At 43.9% G+C, this 16,698-nt stretch overlaps 1 protein-coding gene across 1 annotated transcript in view; it reads right to left on the bottom strand.

The window, feature by feature from the left end:
• Nucleotides 1-16,698, bottom strand: part of PUDP (pseudouridine 5'-phosphatase) — a 365,242-nt gene that overhangs the window by 181,699 nt on the left and 166,845 nt on the right. The window lies entirely within an intron of this gene.

Here is a 16,698-nt window from a genome sequence, read left to right as displayed (position 1 = left end):
TGTCTCCTGTACAGATATTCACCCTCTATGTTTCCATGTCTCCTGTATAGATATTCACCCTCTATGTTTCCATGTTTCCTTTATATACATACATAAGAAAGATTTTTCGGCAAGAATCAGTCACGATCATGCAGGCTGAGAAATCCCCTGATCTGCCCCCTGCACACTGAAGACCCAGGAGAGGAGTGGTATAACTCAGCACCAGTCTGGAGGCCTGAGAACCAGGGGAGCCAATGGTATGAGCTGCAGTCTGAGGGCAGGTCCCAGCTTAACCAGTCCGACAAAAACGGGCAAATTCTCCTGTGCTCCACTCTTTTGTTCTATTCAAACCATCAACAGATCGAGTGAGGCCCACCCACATTGGAAAGGGTTATCAGCTTTACTCAGTGTACTATGTCAAGAGCTCATCTCACCAGGCAACACCCTCAGACATGCACCCAGAAATAATGTTCAGCCAAATACCTGGCTACCCCCTGATCCAGTTAACTTGACAAATACACTTAACCAGCACAGCCATGCATTTACATTTCCACCTGGCCACCGACATGGCCATGCACTTTCCTGGTTTCATTCCTCCTTTTTCCTTTCCTTCTTCTCTCACATCCCCAGATTTCTTTGCAACTAAGACTATCAAAAGAACCAATCTATACAACAAGACGGAAAAAAATATAATCAAAAACAAAAAGACATTTAAGAAGTACTGGTTTGATTCCTCAGCTCATTAAGTTTACTAAGAGTCAGACTCGGCAGGTTTCCCTCAGCTCTTCCCCCTTTGCTGTTTTGCCCCTTCTTTACTACCTGGAATGCAGATGTGATGCCTGGAAGTCCAGCAGCCATCACGTGACCACAAGGCCCACATCCCCGTGATACAGAAGGTAGAGCAGGAAGATGGACAAAGCTCTGGCTACTGATACAATTTGGCAGCTGCCAAACCAACCCTGCAAATACATAACTTCATTCCCTAATGCAACTGGCATTTTCATTTGATTTTGACAGCTTTTAGTCAGAAGCGTGTCTACTTGGAAGAAAATGTAATGTTTTATTTTGCTTCAAAGCTTAGCATTCATAATATCCAGTGCTTTCATTGGATGCTCACTGAAAAAATTTGTAAAACAATGTTGCAATTAATAAAAGTATTATTTCTATGTCTGTGTAGAGTTTTGTCAGTAAAATGAAAGAAAAAGTATTCAGGATCCACAAAACTTTAACATTTTGTTCTTTTTATGTTTATGGAAAACATGCACTAAAATACCTTAAAAACATGCAGGGGGGGTGGGCAATGCAAAATGCCAGAGTTTTTTTCCTTCTTTTTCTTATTTATTTTTTTAAAGATTTTATTTATTTATTCAAGAGAGAGAGGAGCAAGAGAGAGAGAGAGAGCACAAACAGGGGAGGGGTAGAGGGAGAGGGAGAAGCAGGCTCACGGAGCAAGGAGCCTGATGCGGGGCCGGATCCCAGGATGCTGGGATCATGACCTGAGCCGGAGGCAGATGCTTAACCAACTGAGCCACCCAGGCGCCCCTTGACTTTGATTTTAAATTAAAAACTTCCTACATCTTGCAAACATATTAGCAAGTTTGAAAACATCAAGTTAGTAAACAAATAGCCACTGAAAACAAAAAGAAAAACAAAAACAAAATAAAAAACCCAATGGTAGCCATTGGAAAAAAATTCTCTAAAAATAAAGTAGGGATGGCGTACGGTGAAAGAAGCCTGCGGATTTCCGACTTGTAATCTGTATTCATTCTAAATTGTTGCTTCAGACTTCAGTGTGTAATGCCTCTGTAATTATCATGTAAGGGGGTGGTTCAATGGGAGATACTACAAAGTAGAACTTGACCTGGCTCCTAAAGGATGGTGTTAGGGTTGTGCGTATACACCATCACCTGATTCTTGGCTTTGTGACCAGTGGATGTATTGCCCAAATCACACCAAGCAAGGAGAGGCCCCGGACAACAGGGTGGCGATGGGTAGTTCGGCCGCCCTGGGGGAAAAAGAGACAGAAGCCACGTGGAAATCCTGCCACGTGGGTCAGCACACGCATTCTGAAGGAACTGTCGCTAAAGATTAACGACCCCAGACCTCTGGCTGACATCGGAGTCATGCATCTCGAAGCAGCGTCAGATCTAAACCTTCCCCTGCCCCCATAACATTTTCTTGCTTTTCAACGAACCTTAAAAAAAAAAAAAAGACATGAACTGTGGAGGATGCCAGAGATATCAGCCCTTATCACTCTGCTCTTGACTCGCCTTTGATTAGCCAAGGTCCCTCCCACAGCTCTTTGCAGACAGGCAGTCCACAAATGCATATTGAATCAGGACATCTCAACAGCTCAAATCAAACAGTACTAGAAATACTGTGATCCCCTCATCTGCAGTGAAAGTGATGAGCCTCCAGTGACACTGACATTCGTGAGCCAGGGTCACAGACATCAATTCAGACCCTCCGAGTCCAGTAACATTCAGGGTCCTACTGCATGGAAGCTGAGATGCATCGCAGCTGGGAGTGCAAACCTTCTTTCATCTCGAGCTCTTCTGTGAAATGCTGAAACGTACATGACCGATGCTATCCTGACCTTCAGAAAGTCTCCTTCCTCTGCACCCTATCCTGCCAATGGAAGTAGAAAATCCCGATGCGAGGATACATCTCTCACTGAAATTCAGAAGCCCAGGGATGCGTCTCCTGAATTCTCTCTTTTTTTTTTTTTAAGATTTTATTTATTCATTTGAGAGAGCGAGAGCACATGAGAGGGGGGAGGGTCAGAGGGAGAAGCAGACTCCCCGCCCAGCAGGGAGCCCGATGCGGGACTCGATCCCGGGACTCCAGGATCGTGACCTGAGCCGAAGGCAGTCGCTTAACCGACTGAGCCACCCAGGCGCCCCCTCCTGAATTCTCTTGCATTGCTACCCATTTGGTTCTCACTTGGTGCCTTCATTAATTCTGCCGCACAGAATTACAAGAGAAGGACTTTTAAATCAAAATGAAAATTTAGAAGAAAGGGCTCATAAAAACAGAACCTTCTTTCTGCCTCTGTGGAATCTGAAATGTCTTCAGCCTAAACTCATCTTCATACCAACTCTGGGCTTTTCGGTGGGTGTCCCAGTGGTCTTGCCCCACACACATTTCAGCCACTTGTTCCTCTGGCCATACCCTTTATTTTGCAAATATGAATGGTGCCTCTTCTTTACAAAGGCCAGCTCGCCCCCCCTAGACCACTTCCTCCTATTTTTTCTACAGTCTACGTCTTACCCAAAGCTTACAATTACACCATCCAAACGGAACCTTCCCCTCCCTTGATCCTACCATTTTTCATGATTCCTCACAGCCTTCTTGAACTCATTTTCCCCCTGTCTTATACTCTAATTTTGCGGTCAAACATTATAATGTCGTTTACACGTGCCCTGAATTCTCTCCCCTCCTCCTCCTTACTCCCTTGTGCTCCTCTGCTGAAACAGATACTTAAACGCCACTATTCACCTATGCCGTGTCTGAACACACCCCAGCTGGGTGTGGCTTTTGCCAGAACGCAGCCAGATCACGCTGGATGCTTCATTTCAAGACGAGAGATCGGAAATCCCCAAGGAAGTCTTGCCACGCAGGCGGGTAAGCATATTCTATGTCTCTACGCCTTGGTCATTTACCGCCCTCCTCAATGACTCTTCCTGGCTCCTTGAATTTCCACGTCCGCCCCCACCTGCACTCTGAGATCACAGTATTGTTTCCTACTTGGCTGAGGCAAGTGGAAAGATTAGCAAGAGGATTCGAACACGTGCCCAGCACCTCTCCTGCCTCTGCTCCCCGCAAAGTGCCGTCTCCCTCCTGCGGAATCCCATTCTCTCTGCTGGACCCATTCCCTGTTCTCCCCAGCAAACAAATGGGCTATCATTTCTCCCATCTTAAACAAAATGAGCAGACCCTCCGTTGAGCTTCCTTCCACCTCATGCAACCATCACATTGTTCTGTGTTCCTAATCACACAGTTCCTAGAAAGAATGGCCTATGATCATGTTTCCAGCTTCTTTTCTACTATTTTGCCCTGGATCCTCCCCAGTCACTCCATCACCACCACCACCAGTCAAAATCACTAGTGATCTCCGTGCTGCGAAGCCAATGGTTATTTCGCACACCTCCTGTTAGAAGGTGGAGGAGGGTCAGCATAGCATCCTGCAGACTGAAAAGGCCCATAAAGGCTGGGAAATGAAGCCAGTCACTCAATACTGTTTACACAGAGCTTTATCCAGGACAACGTACTGTGGGAATGAAAAGTGTTTACAACGGGGCCCTCTGTGTGCTGGAGGCTTCCTACTCATTATCTAAAGTGGCACCATCTGGGGGCGCCTGGGTGGCTCCTTCGGTTAAGCGTCTGCCTTCGGCTCAGGTCGTGGTCCCGGGGTCCTGGGATCGAGCCCCGCATTGGGCTGCCCGCTCGGCAGGGAGTCTGCTTCCTCCTCTCCCGCTCTGATCTCTCTCATTCTCACTCTCTCAAATAAATAAAAATCGTTTTTAAAAGATGGCAGCAAGGTCCACAATAGCCAAATAATGGAAGGAGCCCAGATGCCCACTGACGGATGGAAAAAGAAGAGGTGGTATATATATACACAATGGAATACTACTCGGCCATCAAGAAAAATGAAATCTTGACACTGGCAACGAGGTGGATGGAGCTAGAGGGTGTTATGCTGAGTGAAATAAGTCAATGCTAAGGGCAAGAAGTCACTCAGAGAAAGACAATTATCATATGATCTCGCTGATATGTGGGATTTAAGAAACAAAACAAGAGGATCATAGCCGAAGAGAGGAAACAAATGAAACAAGATGAAACCAGAGAGGGAGAGAAACCGTAAGAGACTCTTCACTCCAGGAAACAAACTGAGGGTTGCCGGAGGGGAGGGGCGTGGGCGATGGGCTCACTGGGTGATGGGCACTAAGGAGGGCGCGGGGTGTAATGAGCACCGGCTGTTCTGTAAGACTGATGAATCACTGACCTCTACCTCTGGAATCAATAATACTTTATATGTTCATTGAATTTAAATAAAAATTAAAAAAAAAAAGAACTGAGCCCCCATTCTACTGTGAGTTTTCTTTTCCCCTATTGCAATAGTCCTGCACAAAATCTGTTTTTACCACTTTAAAAAAACAAACAAAAAAATACAGTGGCCCCATCTGTGCCCCAGTGACGTCTACTAGTGACCTGAAGTGGGGCCCTTCTGTGGGCCCCCCTTTGGGGCAGAACAGGTCTTCCTGCACTCAGGTTGGGGATTCATGGACAGGCGTGGGTGCCAGAGCACGGAGCTCCGAGGGAGGCCACTGCGTGTGGGCGTGAATGAGACAGAGGGGCCAAAGGTGGGGGCCCGTGCAGTCAGGACCCCGACATCGCCTCTAACTTGACGTCCCAAAGGCATGGGACTTTGTTGAGCGCACTTCCTCCCTCGAAGAGTTTTCTGCTCTCTCCCTATTTGCCTCCTGGATTTCTGGGTGGGCCTTCTCGCCTGCTTCCTTGGTTCGCCCCATCTTTCTTATCTCCTGTCCTCTGGGCAAGAACGCCCAGCACTCAATCCTTGGGCTTCCTCTCTCTCTCTCTGTCTACACTTACTCCTGAGTGATTCATTGAGCCTCATGGTTTTAAATACCACCTGGACACTGATGACTCCCAAATTCGTAGACCCTTCCCCTGAATTCCAGAAATATACGATCGTCCCTGTATCACATCTTCACTTAGATATCTGACAGCTCAGACAATGCACATCCTAAAGCGAGGTCTTGTTCTCGGCCTCGAATCAGCCACGCCCTCAGCCTTCTGCTAATTTCCACACTGCGCGTGTCTTACAGTTCCTCAGCCACAAACGTGCCTGTGACCCTCAGTCGCCAGCTATCTCCTTCAGCCCTCATGGGGCCTGCTAAAAAATCCACCAAGATGCATCCAGAATCACACGACTTCTCACCAATGCCCTGGTACCATCATCTGAATCACACCACTTCTCACCAATGCCCTGGTACCATCATCTGAATCACACGACTTCTCACCAATGCCCTGGTACCATCATCTGGTCTCTCTGAGGCCCCCCCCTTTGTGTGAACTGCCCCCACCATCCCACCGGCCTACTAAACTGTTAGGACACCTCATCAACCATCTCAGCAAACGGCTTCCACATCACCTCGCTCCCCATCTACTCAAGCTCACAGGCTTTACGCTGACTCTCCACACTGTGGGCTGTCTCGTCCCTCATGACTTGCTAGATGTGTATTCGGCCACCCACACACACTCTTTTGTGCTTCAACTTCCTTTCCCCTTTGTTGGCCCCCAAACTCGTCCCCTCTCCATAGGGCCTTTCCACCTGCTCCCAGCCCAGCAACCTTGTGACTGCTTTCATTTCCTTCAGGCACCTGCAAATTCCACATCGCAGGAATTCCTCCCCAGCGCACTGTCCCACATTTCAACCACAGCCTTGATGCTTAATAGTCCCTGTTTCTTTGTGCTCTTGGAAATGGCATCTCCATCCAACATACTGCATACTTTATGTACTTATCACCATATCTATGACCCGTCTCCCCCATTAGCACATAAGTCTCACGATGGCATGGATGTCTATCTGTTTCGTCGACGACTGCAATCCCCATGCCAAGGAATTGTGTGATAACCAATTGTTGAGTGAATGCTGACTACCAGTAGAAAGAGCTGAAAGACTTGAGGGCAGTTGCATAAGAAGAACAGAACTAGAGTTTCCAGAGACCACTGTCTGAATTATGGTCCTTTTGGAGCTACTTGCATTTTTCTTCAAAAAAAAAAAAAAAGTACAATGTCAATATAAACTATAGCTATTAAATGTATTCTAACAGATTTGTTCTTCTCGTAAGCACTTGGGCATTATAAGCATTTGCTGCAGGGACAGGGATTTGGTTACGTACTTCTTAGGTGCCAGAATGTTCCAAGGAAGGAGGAGTTATGATATGTTGGTGCTTGAGACCAGTTGGTAAATATTATGATGCCCAAGTACAAATATGATGCACAACATGTCTTGAAAAAAATGAAATGAATAAACAAAGAAAAAGCTCTCTTCTACCTTCTATTTTAATTTTCTTTATATTCTGCTTTTAAGGGACACATTTCTGCCTCTGATTCCAATTAAAAGGTGTTTCTTTTTTAATAAAAAGAAATCAGATCACTCCTTCAGATCCAATATCTAGACAGTGTGACCCAAACACTTAGTTGTAAATATGCTGGTAACCAGGTGATTCATTTTTCTTATCTTTCTGAACTCTGGATTTTTTTTCTCTTTCTCTCCTATGTTGATCTGCCACAAGCCAAGGATTACAGGTCTCCATTTGTGCTTCTCCCCTTCAAACCCTATTTAAGCAACAGATAAATTGTGGTGCGCCATTCAGCCATGTGTGCATGAACAAGTGGGGTGACAGGGTTTGATCTGTGAGCCAGTGATAGAGGTGACAGGGAGCGAGGATGCAGAAGCCAGACCAGTGGATTCCCACACTTTGAAGTTTCTGGGTAGACTCTGTCCTGGTACACCATGCTCTTTACCAAGACGACGTTGTTTTATGATGGAGGAATTGCTCTTTGGAGAGCCTGGACAGACAAATCCTTCAAACAAATTCTGCACCTGTGTCTGCCTCTCAGCCTTCTGCTAACAGACAGGCGTGCGCTATGGAATTAGTGTCTAAAAATATAACTGAATAAACACACAATAGAAAACACAAAGGAAGCAAGAATTATGGGCACACTCAAATGGGAAAAGCAAAACTTAAATTACAGGTCTGAAAAGCAAGATCTTTTCTTGGAAGACTCTGTTCTCCTTTAAAAAAAAATAAATAAAAGGACTCTAATTCCAAGAAAACAGAATGTAACACAAAGCCTTTGAAAGGGAACAAGGAGGCAGCTCAGCACTAATTTAGTTTAATTAATGCCATCCTGTTCTTTAGTCTACAAACAATTATTGCAAATGTAAGATAGCTATATCTGCCCTTCCTTAACCACTCTCTATATTTTTACAAAGCCATTTTATCACCCATTTGTTGCTACCAAGAATGGAACTCGGAATTATTCCAACAGCATTTCTGTGCTTCGTAGAGAATGACCTCATTTTACCACCGGCTCTTGAGGAGGTAGGAAAGTCTGTCCGTTGGCTTGGCTTGTCTGGGGCAGGTTGTAATAAAATCTCACCAACATCACTAAAATCATTCTATTTCTTTTAGTAGCTGGTACCACGTTGGGTTTGTTTTCTTCCCCCACAAAAGTGTCTTAGCAACAATCGCCAATGAATATTAGGAAAGTGATTCTTTATAGTGCCTCTAAGTCTGAAAGTAACTAAAAATTACTCTACTGTGGTCAGTAGGATGACCCAACTAGCAAGGGCTACCCTGTCTTTTTATGAGGTGGTGAGTAAATGACATTGAGGACGCTGGGAAGGAATTTTCTCTCCTTTAAGAAAAAGAATGCTCCCGTGTTCCTTCCCAAATAAAGCTCCCATTGTGAGGGCTGACACTTGTACCTGGGACCATGAGTTCGTCCCCGTGCTTAGAACCCTATGGGACCCCTGAGCTGATTCAGATCCACTCTGTTCATCTCATTTTGTGGATATCTCTGGGCTGGAACCATCCTTCTCAACCTTTCCAACTTAGATGCCATAACTCTAGCATGCAGCGATTCTTGGGATGTGCAATAATGACTTGTAAATTTTCTTCAATATCTTACGTTTATTTTTGTACACTCAAGTAAATTTGTCACTCCCTCCTATAAGAATATCCCAATATTGGGTGCAATATAAAAAGAAAACTATAAATTACCAAAAATGGGCACATCCAAAAAGATGCGTTAAAAACTAGTTCCCACTTAGTCAAACTGATACCTCCCCAGAAATGTGCTATAAATTACTTGCCGCTCCCCATATTTGACACCTCAAAGAACTGAACCATATTTATCCCATAACTTTGTAAACTCCAGATCACTGTTTCACACACTAGGGATATGTGGATCGCAGTTTGAAAAGCATGGTCTTAGAGAAACATTATCATGACTTAAATATTTCTTCCTGACCGCTGGTATCAATCGCGTACTTGCACAGATCAGAAACTAGAGGCCCATATATTGCACAGGAATTACTTCGTACTAAGGCTGCCATATTTAACAAATAAGAACAAATAAGGGATACTTAGTTAAATCTGAATGTCAGATAAGCAACAGATCATTCTTTTTCGGAGTATGTTCCATCCATACCGATGTGAAATTCAAATTTAAATGGGTGCCTTGTATTTTATCTAGCAACCCCGTTTTATACTGGTGTACAAAAAAAAAAAAATCACACTTTGCCAAAATGCACTGCTCCCTTGGCTCTTGCTGTCCTATGCCCTATACCAACCTTCCTTTCTATGATGTCTCTATATATCCTTTCATATGATGGAGCCGTGTTACCGACCATTTCCTTTTACCCCAGGCCGATGTGAGAAACAGAACTTTGCCGCTTTCCAGGGGTGTACAGAGGCGTTAATAAGGGTGGTGCAAGGGGTACAGGGTGAAGAAAAGAAACTTCCAGGTCTTCCACAGGACAAAGATGACCCCAGGACAGCTGTGCCTCTAAATGAGACAGAGGCAAGGAGGATGGGTCCACTTCACCACTAGGAGACTGGGGGCTGTTCTCTCAAACTTTCCTTTGGGGCAAGGTCTCAGCTCTACACCTTGGTTTTCTCTGTCCTTTTCCTCCGGGAACTTCAGTGTGATGCTTGGCTCCAGTGCCCTCTTGCGACCTGAAGGATGGGAGCCTCGCTCTAAACTCAATGGTAGCTCCCCAAATGCACTTGCATAAAGTCACAACATGTGCATTGGTTCAGTCTCTCCTCCTGCCAGGGCTAGATGTTCTAATGCCTGCAGAGGCACTGCAGTGACTCTGAGGTTTCCGATGGATGGTGGTCTTGTCCAAAGAGAAACAGAGTTTCCCGACTTCATTTGTGTAGTTTCAGACGTGTTGAGCTTGGAAAACACAAAGAGGCACCTGGATAAACAGATCCGGAGATCAGGAGATAGTGTAATGCGTGTAATGGCTACGAGCACAAAGAGATTAGATTCAATCCCATCTCTGCTACACCCTAGATGCTGACCTTGGGCAAGTTCCATAATCTTTATATGCCTTGGTTTTCTCACCTGTTGAAGGGCAATAAGAATATTAAGACCTACCTCCTAGAGATATTATGAGGATTAGGTGTGTTGAGTGTGTGGTGTGAACACTTTGTAAGCGTTCCATCTCATCAACAGGTGCTTCTCCACGAAGCTGCCAGATTGAGTACGGTAGCTTGGCGAGACATTTCCAGAGGAAGAGCAAGAGGGGGCTCAGGACAAAGACCTGCTCATCTGTAACACATAACCCTCTGGCAGAGGAGGATGAGCCTGCAAAAGGTTACAGGGAAAGTAAGAAACAATGACACGCCATGGGGAAGTGGCCAAGGGGCCACGCTGGCAAGAAATCCCATAAAAACAAAGCTTTAAAAACAAAACAAAACAAAACAAAACAAAACAGGTGTGTCGCCATCAATGACACAGAGTCCTTGTGACAACTGTTTGAGGGGCAGGGATGAAAGGGCCAGAAGCCAAGCTGAAATTGGCCCAGGAGGGAATGGGAGTTAGTGCATGGAGACAGCAAGCGTGGAGCGGTACCCTGAGAAGCTTGCTCCTGAAAGGAGGAGAGATAAAAACTAAGGACGTCAACGTTTGAGCTCGTGTTCTGTTTAAGAGCAAAAATGTCTAACGCAAAGGGAATAATTAGGTAGATTTGTTATACACCACAGGATGGAAGTGTATAGAGCCGATAAAGTAATGGCTTTTGCTATTTCTGTTTCTGTTCGTAACTGCGACCGAGCAAGTCAGTGTAAAATCAGAAAATTTAAGAGAGGCAGCAAGAAGCTCTGCTGGAGGCAAAGGATTTTGTGGACTTCTGCTGCAGTGGACAGGACCCAGCCTATACCCCGAAGACTCACTCCGAGATAGACAAGATCAATCATTTTCCTCCACAGTTCTCTCCTACCCTTCCGGAAGCCTCCGTGGGGCGAGTAGGTTAACAATCTCTCTTGCTCCATCAAAAACATCTTTCATGTTTAAAATGCTACCTTCAAGACATTCAACTCTTAAGCAGGTTCATGCCCCAAAGCTTTTAAATTAGTAAAAATTAGCTCATCACTTATCTCTGTGAACACCTTATGCAAGCAGCCTCTTCTTTAATTAAATATATGTCTATCCATAAATGTATGTGTGTGCATGTGTTTATGGGCACGCCCATACACAAGAACTGCCTAAAGCAAACTTCCAAAACCACGCCTCTCTTCATTCCTTGGCCCGGCAACTGCTTATTAGCTCAGTTTGGCAGTCACAGAGTGGAGCCTTCCGGGCAGGACGATGACTTCATCTCGGACAGGTCAAGGCACGCTGACCTGGGCTCCCTCATCCCTTGCAATCCAGCGGCTGATGGATGATGGACGGCGCTTGCCAGGAAGAACTTTCCCCTGTGATTATACACAGGATGCGTGTGTTTCTGCAGTTCGTAATCGTGCAGGGTGACAGGCACAGATTTTTCTCTTTTCTGCCACCTTCCTGGAAATGTGTATCTCATGCGTTGTCCTTGGTAAACCAAGCCCCCCCCCCCCCCGCCCTGGCCGCCGCTTTCATCCTTGCAGAGTTAAGCATTTGTTCCCAGGGAAGGATTAAAGCACAGATCAAACCTCATAAAGCGCAGCAAGCTACCGTTTCAGGTCAAGGTTCACACGAATTATATCAATTTAAGAACCACCTTCACAAAGCAACTTTTTTTCTTTTGCAATGCCAATCCCGCCAAAACTAAAAAGTGCAAAGGTGAACAGGAAACCTTTACGCAAATGTCACATTTGACTTTCAAATTCCTAAGCACAATTATCCATTACGTCCCAGAAAATTGGTAATAATTAAAAAAAAAAAAAAGCAGATAATGGGTAAGTACTGTGGCAAAGCGATTATAATGTATGCTTAAAATCATCCTTTTGAAAACTTGTTCTCAGCTCTTTGGCTCCATTGATTTATGTGAACCGTGACTTTTTATCTCTAGGTTCCATCCCTCATTTTAAGAGATCTGGTGAAATCTTTTACACTTAAGAAAATGGGGGTAATCCAATTTCCCTTCTCCCAAGACATTTTTAAAAAACTCATCATTAATTTATTATGCTGTTGAACTTTAAGAAAACTTCTGCTTCTCTGTGTCCAGATGTGTGATATACAAAAATATGGCTATTTCATATCACTCATGGGTGCAGAGCAAAATATAATTTAAGAGAAAGGTTTTCAGTAACCTGTTTTGTAGAAGGAACTTTGCACCTGGGAGTCACAAATTGGGCAGATTTTTAAAAATCCTTCAGCAGTTGGAAATGACCGAAAATAGCAAGATAAAGCAATTATTTTGAGAAACTTCTTTTTTTTTTTCTTTAGCCTCCATGGACTCAAATCTATTAAAAAATTGTCTTCTTAAAGTGTTATTAGGAGTCTGTCCTTTTAAAGTTTGGTAGTGAGAACAAACTGTGCCTAATTTGTGTTTATTCTTTATTCTATCTGGATTGAACATGATTTATCATGGATGTAGCTGCAGATGATTTTGTCGCCTTTCTTCCTTAGGAAGTTTTGAAGTGGTAAGAATTCCCAAAGGAGACTTTTTTCCCCCCTAAGACTCATGGCTTCTTTGATGTGCCTTTAGTTGTGGAGTCTGTTCTGTCAGTCCTCAGATCGGCTCCTGGGGCATTTAGGATGATTTTTTTTTTTAAATATTTTATTTATTTATTTATTTGAGAGAGAGAATAAGACAGAGAGAGCATGAGAAGGGGGAGGGTCAGAGGGAGAAGCAGACTCCCCGCCGAGCAGGGAGCCCGATGCAGGACTCGATCCCGGGACTCCAGGATCATGACCTGAGCCAAAGGCAGTCGCTTAACCAACTGAGCCACCCAGGCGCCCTAGGATGATTTGATAGTTACTTAGTTGTGTTCGTGGGACGAGAGGAGTCTAGGGTCCTCCTACTCAGCCGCCATCTTCCTTCTGTGGCTAAGGCAAGACAGATTTTTATCCTTACTGACAGTCTTGCCAAAGTGTGGGGGGAGATGTGTGTTACTGGGAGAGTCTTCCTTAAAAAGATGTTGTAGAAGCCACAGCATTACAGAAGATAACCTTATATTATAATATGAATTTCCTGACACTTGAAGATATATTTATTGTTACCACTTAGAGATGGTATTCCATGAAAAGAACTCAAGAATTCTAGATAGCTGTTATAGAAGGAGCCACATGATGATCTTTTCAAAACACAAAGATTTGCATGCCATTATTTCTACATTTGGTATCATTGACATTGGATTAGCTCTTCCCTCTGCATGGTTGTATTCATTGAAATCAAGGGATAAAAGCCATTCTGGGGTAATGTGAGAACACTGAGCTGGAATCTTGGACCTCTAAGCTCTCCTTCCTCGAAGATAAAAGGCTCAGGCTCGACTTACGGTGTATAGTGGGGGTTGACACATTATGGCGCATGGGCCAAATCTGGCCTTCTGTCTGGCTTTGTAAATAAAGTTTTATTGGCACACAACCACACCCATTGGCTTCTATATAGTCTATGGCCGTTTTCATGCTACAAGGACAAGAGTTATTATGGCAATTATAGGTGTTGGTGAGAATTATGTAGGTCAGGCCAAAGTGTCATATTTATAATAACTGACTTACAGGCAACAAGGAAGAAATTGTTTATCAGCCAAAAGCTGGGGACAACCACAGGACCAAGTTTCCTAAAGCCTTAAAACTGCAAACTCTCTTTTGTACAATCTAAGACCCATCAAAGAATTATCTTGTGGGTAGCGGGGGTTGGAAGTCGTGGTCTGCTACTCGTAATTGAGCAAACTTGGAAGAAGTCTATTTGAAATGATCAATCACTGTGTTAATTTTTTTTCCCTCTAGTGTCTGACATTCAGTGTCCTATCACAAGGCAACAGTCTCCTCTTTGGTTGTTGGGAGTGTTCTCATAAAGAAAGCACGCCTCCCTCAATTTCTACTTCCACAAAGCTGCGGTGGCAAGAGGTTCCACTCTTTTGAGTTCCTTCCCTCCTGCTTGGCTGCCCTGGTAAAGAAAGCCTATTTGTCACTGTTGCCTATGCCCACTCGACCCCAAGCTGTGTGTACCAGCCCCCAGTGAAGAAGCTCTTGGCCTGACTATCCTAGACTGTGGGGCCAGTTCTCCTTTCCATGGAAGAAAGTCTTTCTTTCCCGTGAGGGGGAACTCTCCAAGTCTAAGTGTGGGATTGAAGGGGAGAAAGCCTATGCAAATTGCTTTAGTCCCTACTCAAGGTCTCCTGTAGGCTGAGCTAAAGCCTGGCATGCATAACTTTGGTGTGGTCTGCTACGGTTCCCTGTTGGGGGTTGGGGTGAATGGTCATACAGAATCCTCACATTCCAGACACTGTGTTCTACGCTTCTGTTTTGCAGGGGGAGAAATTGAGGATATAGTTCAGCATCCATGCATACGCAGGGGAGGAAAACGTTTTCCTCTACCCTCTTATCTTATAGTAATGAGGCCTGTGAATTAAAATGATAAAACACAGATTAACAATAGAAAGGGTTTATTTGTGCATATGGAGTCCTTCATACGAAAGAAGAGCCTAAAGAAGGAGTTAGACTAAGGAGCTTATATGCCATTTTAACAAAGGACAATGAATTGTATGTAAGCAACAAGTAAAGGCAAAGGGGTTTGGGCATCTACGGGTAGTCAATTGTGGGAGGGTAAATATATGGGGGGAAACTAATGGAAGATAAGGATTATTTTAGTAAGTTTTGTTTGTTGACCTGTCTCCAGTGATAAGGCTGTTCTCCTGGTACGGGGGAGGGGGAGGGATATACCCTCATGAAGGCAAATGGATGCCCTGCTTTAGGGCAGATAGTGGGACGGCACAGCGCTCTTTCTGCATCTGCTACTTCTTCATTGTCTTCAGCTCAAAATAACCTTATGCCAAAGTGGCATATTTTGGGACGGCATCTTCTTATCCGCGCCCCCCCACCCCAGATATCCTAAGGATGAATAGTGCTTCCTAAAAATTGATGTCCACCCAGAATCTCAGAATGTGACCTTATTTGGAAGAAAGGTCTTTGCAGATGTAATTCGTTAGGGATCTGGAGATGAAATCATCCTGAATTTAGGGTGGGCCCCAAATCCTTATCAGAAGAGAGGTCACAGAGAGACACACAGGGCAGAAGGAGGGTGTGTTAGGGTTTCCAGAGGGAACATGTCCCTGCTGACACCCTGGCTTTTCGGCTTTTGGCTTCCTGATCTAGGAGAGAATAAATTTCTGTCATCGTAAGCCACCAGTTTGTAGGACTTTGCTCTAGCAGCCAAAGAAAACTACAGCTGACCTATAAACAGCACACGTGTGAACGTCACGGGTCCACTTTTTGTGCTTTTTCAAAAAATACGGTACAGTTCTATAAATCTATTTTTCTCTTCCTTATGATTTTCTTAGTCACATTTTTTTATTATTGTAGGAATACAGTATATAACACATATACAAAATATGTTAATTGACTGTTTATGTGGTCGGTAAGGCTTCTGATCAATGGTAGGCTATTGGTAGTTAAGTTTTTGGGGAGTCAAAGTTATACGAGGATGTTCAACTGTATGTGTCGGGGTTGGCTCCCTGAACCCCCACATTATTCAAGGTTTGACTGTAATACACATAAACAAACACCTCATCAACACTGTTCAGTTATTACATGCTCACATTTATGTCTGTGTACCGAAAAGTCCCAACAAGGTGCCATACTATCTACTATTTATTGAATAATTGAACTCTTAACAGATGCCGGACGCTACGTGTCGCTTTTTACTGCACGTATATTGGAAGGCTTTCATATATCTATTTCCAAATTGTGCTACCACCTACACATCTCCAGAGTCTTAATCACTAGCACTTCTAAAATATTTAATAGAATAATAGAACATTTCTTCTTTTGCCAATTATCATTTCAGCAATTACTTTAATATCTAAAATATTTTAAAGGTTTCTTTCATCTCAGCAGAAAGTCTTTCTACCCAGGGAGCTGTGACTCAAAGATGTACTTCAGCCTTAGGCAAAACCGTTTCATTTTTGTTATTTGGGTTTCATTGTTGTAGTTCACAGACTTGGGACTAATGAAAATTTTAGGCAAAGACTTTTTCTAGCGTAAGGAGCTGAGAAAGCAGTCAACATTCACCCTAAATACTATGCGTTCAGAGAGGTAGGTGAGGAACAAAACCTTGGCATTCTGGAAAACCATGTTTTTATTAGTGCTAGAAATATTCAATGGGTACTTGGTGATCTCCACTCACAAGGTCTAAGACTCAAATGTAGGATGTTGGCATTTCACCAATAAAGATAAAGTGCCTTTCCACAGGAGTCTTAAGTTCTCTTAAATGGTACCACATTTTCAACACTTAACAAAGCATCAAACACACTGACACTTGAGGCAAACATGAATATTTTATTCTCCCTCAATAAAACAGTTAAACACATCCATTCTCAGCCATTCAGGTTTTATGACCTAAGGCCATGGTTGCACAACTCAAAAGGAACACAGGTGAGAAAAAGAAGAAAGAAGAAAGAAAGAAAAAGAAAGAAAGAGAGAAAGAGAGAAAGAGAGAGAGAGAGAGAGAAAGAGAGAAAGAGAGAAAGA

This window comes from Callorhinus ursinus, unplaced genomic scaffold (genome assembly GCF_003265705.2).
Source record: "Callorhinus ursinus isolate GAN/ISIS: 27379988/994484 unplaced genomic scaffold, GSC_fseal_2.0 scaffold16, whole genome shotgun sequence".
Lineage (NCBI taxonomy): Eukaryota > Metazoa > Chordata > Mammalia > Carnivora > Otariidae > Callorhinus > Callorhinus ursinus.
The sequence above is the reverse complement of the archived record's forward strand: the minus strand, read 5'-3'. Positions and strand labels throughout refer to the sequence as shown.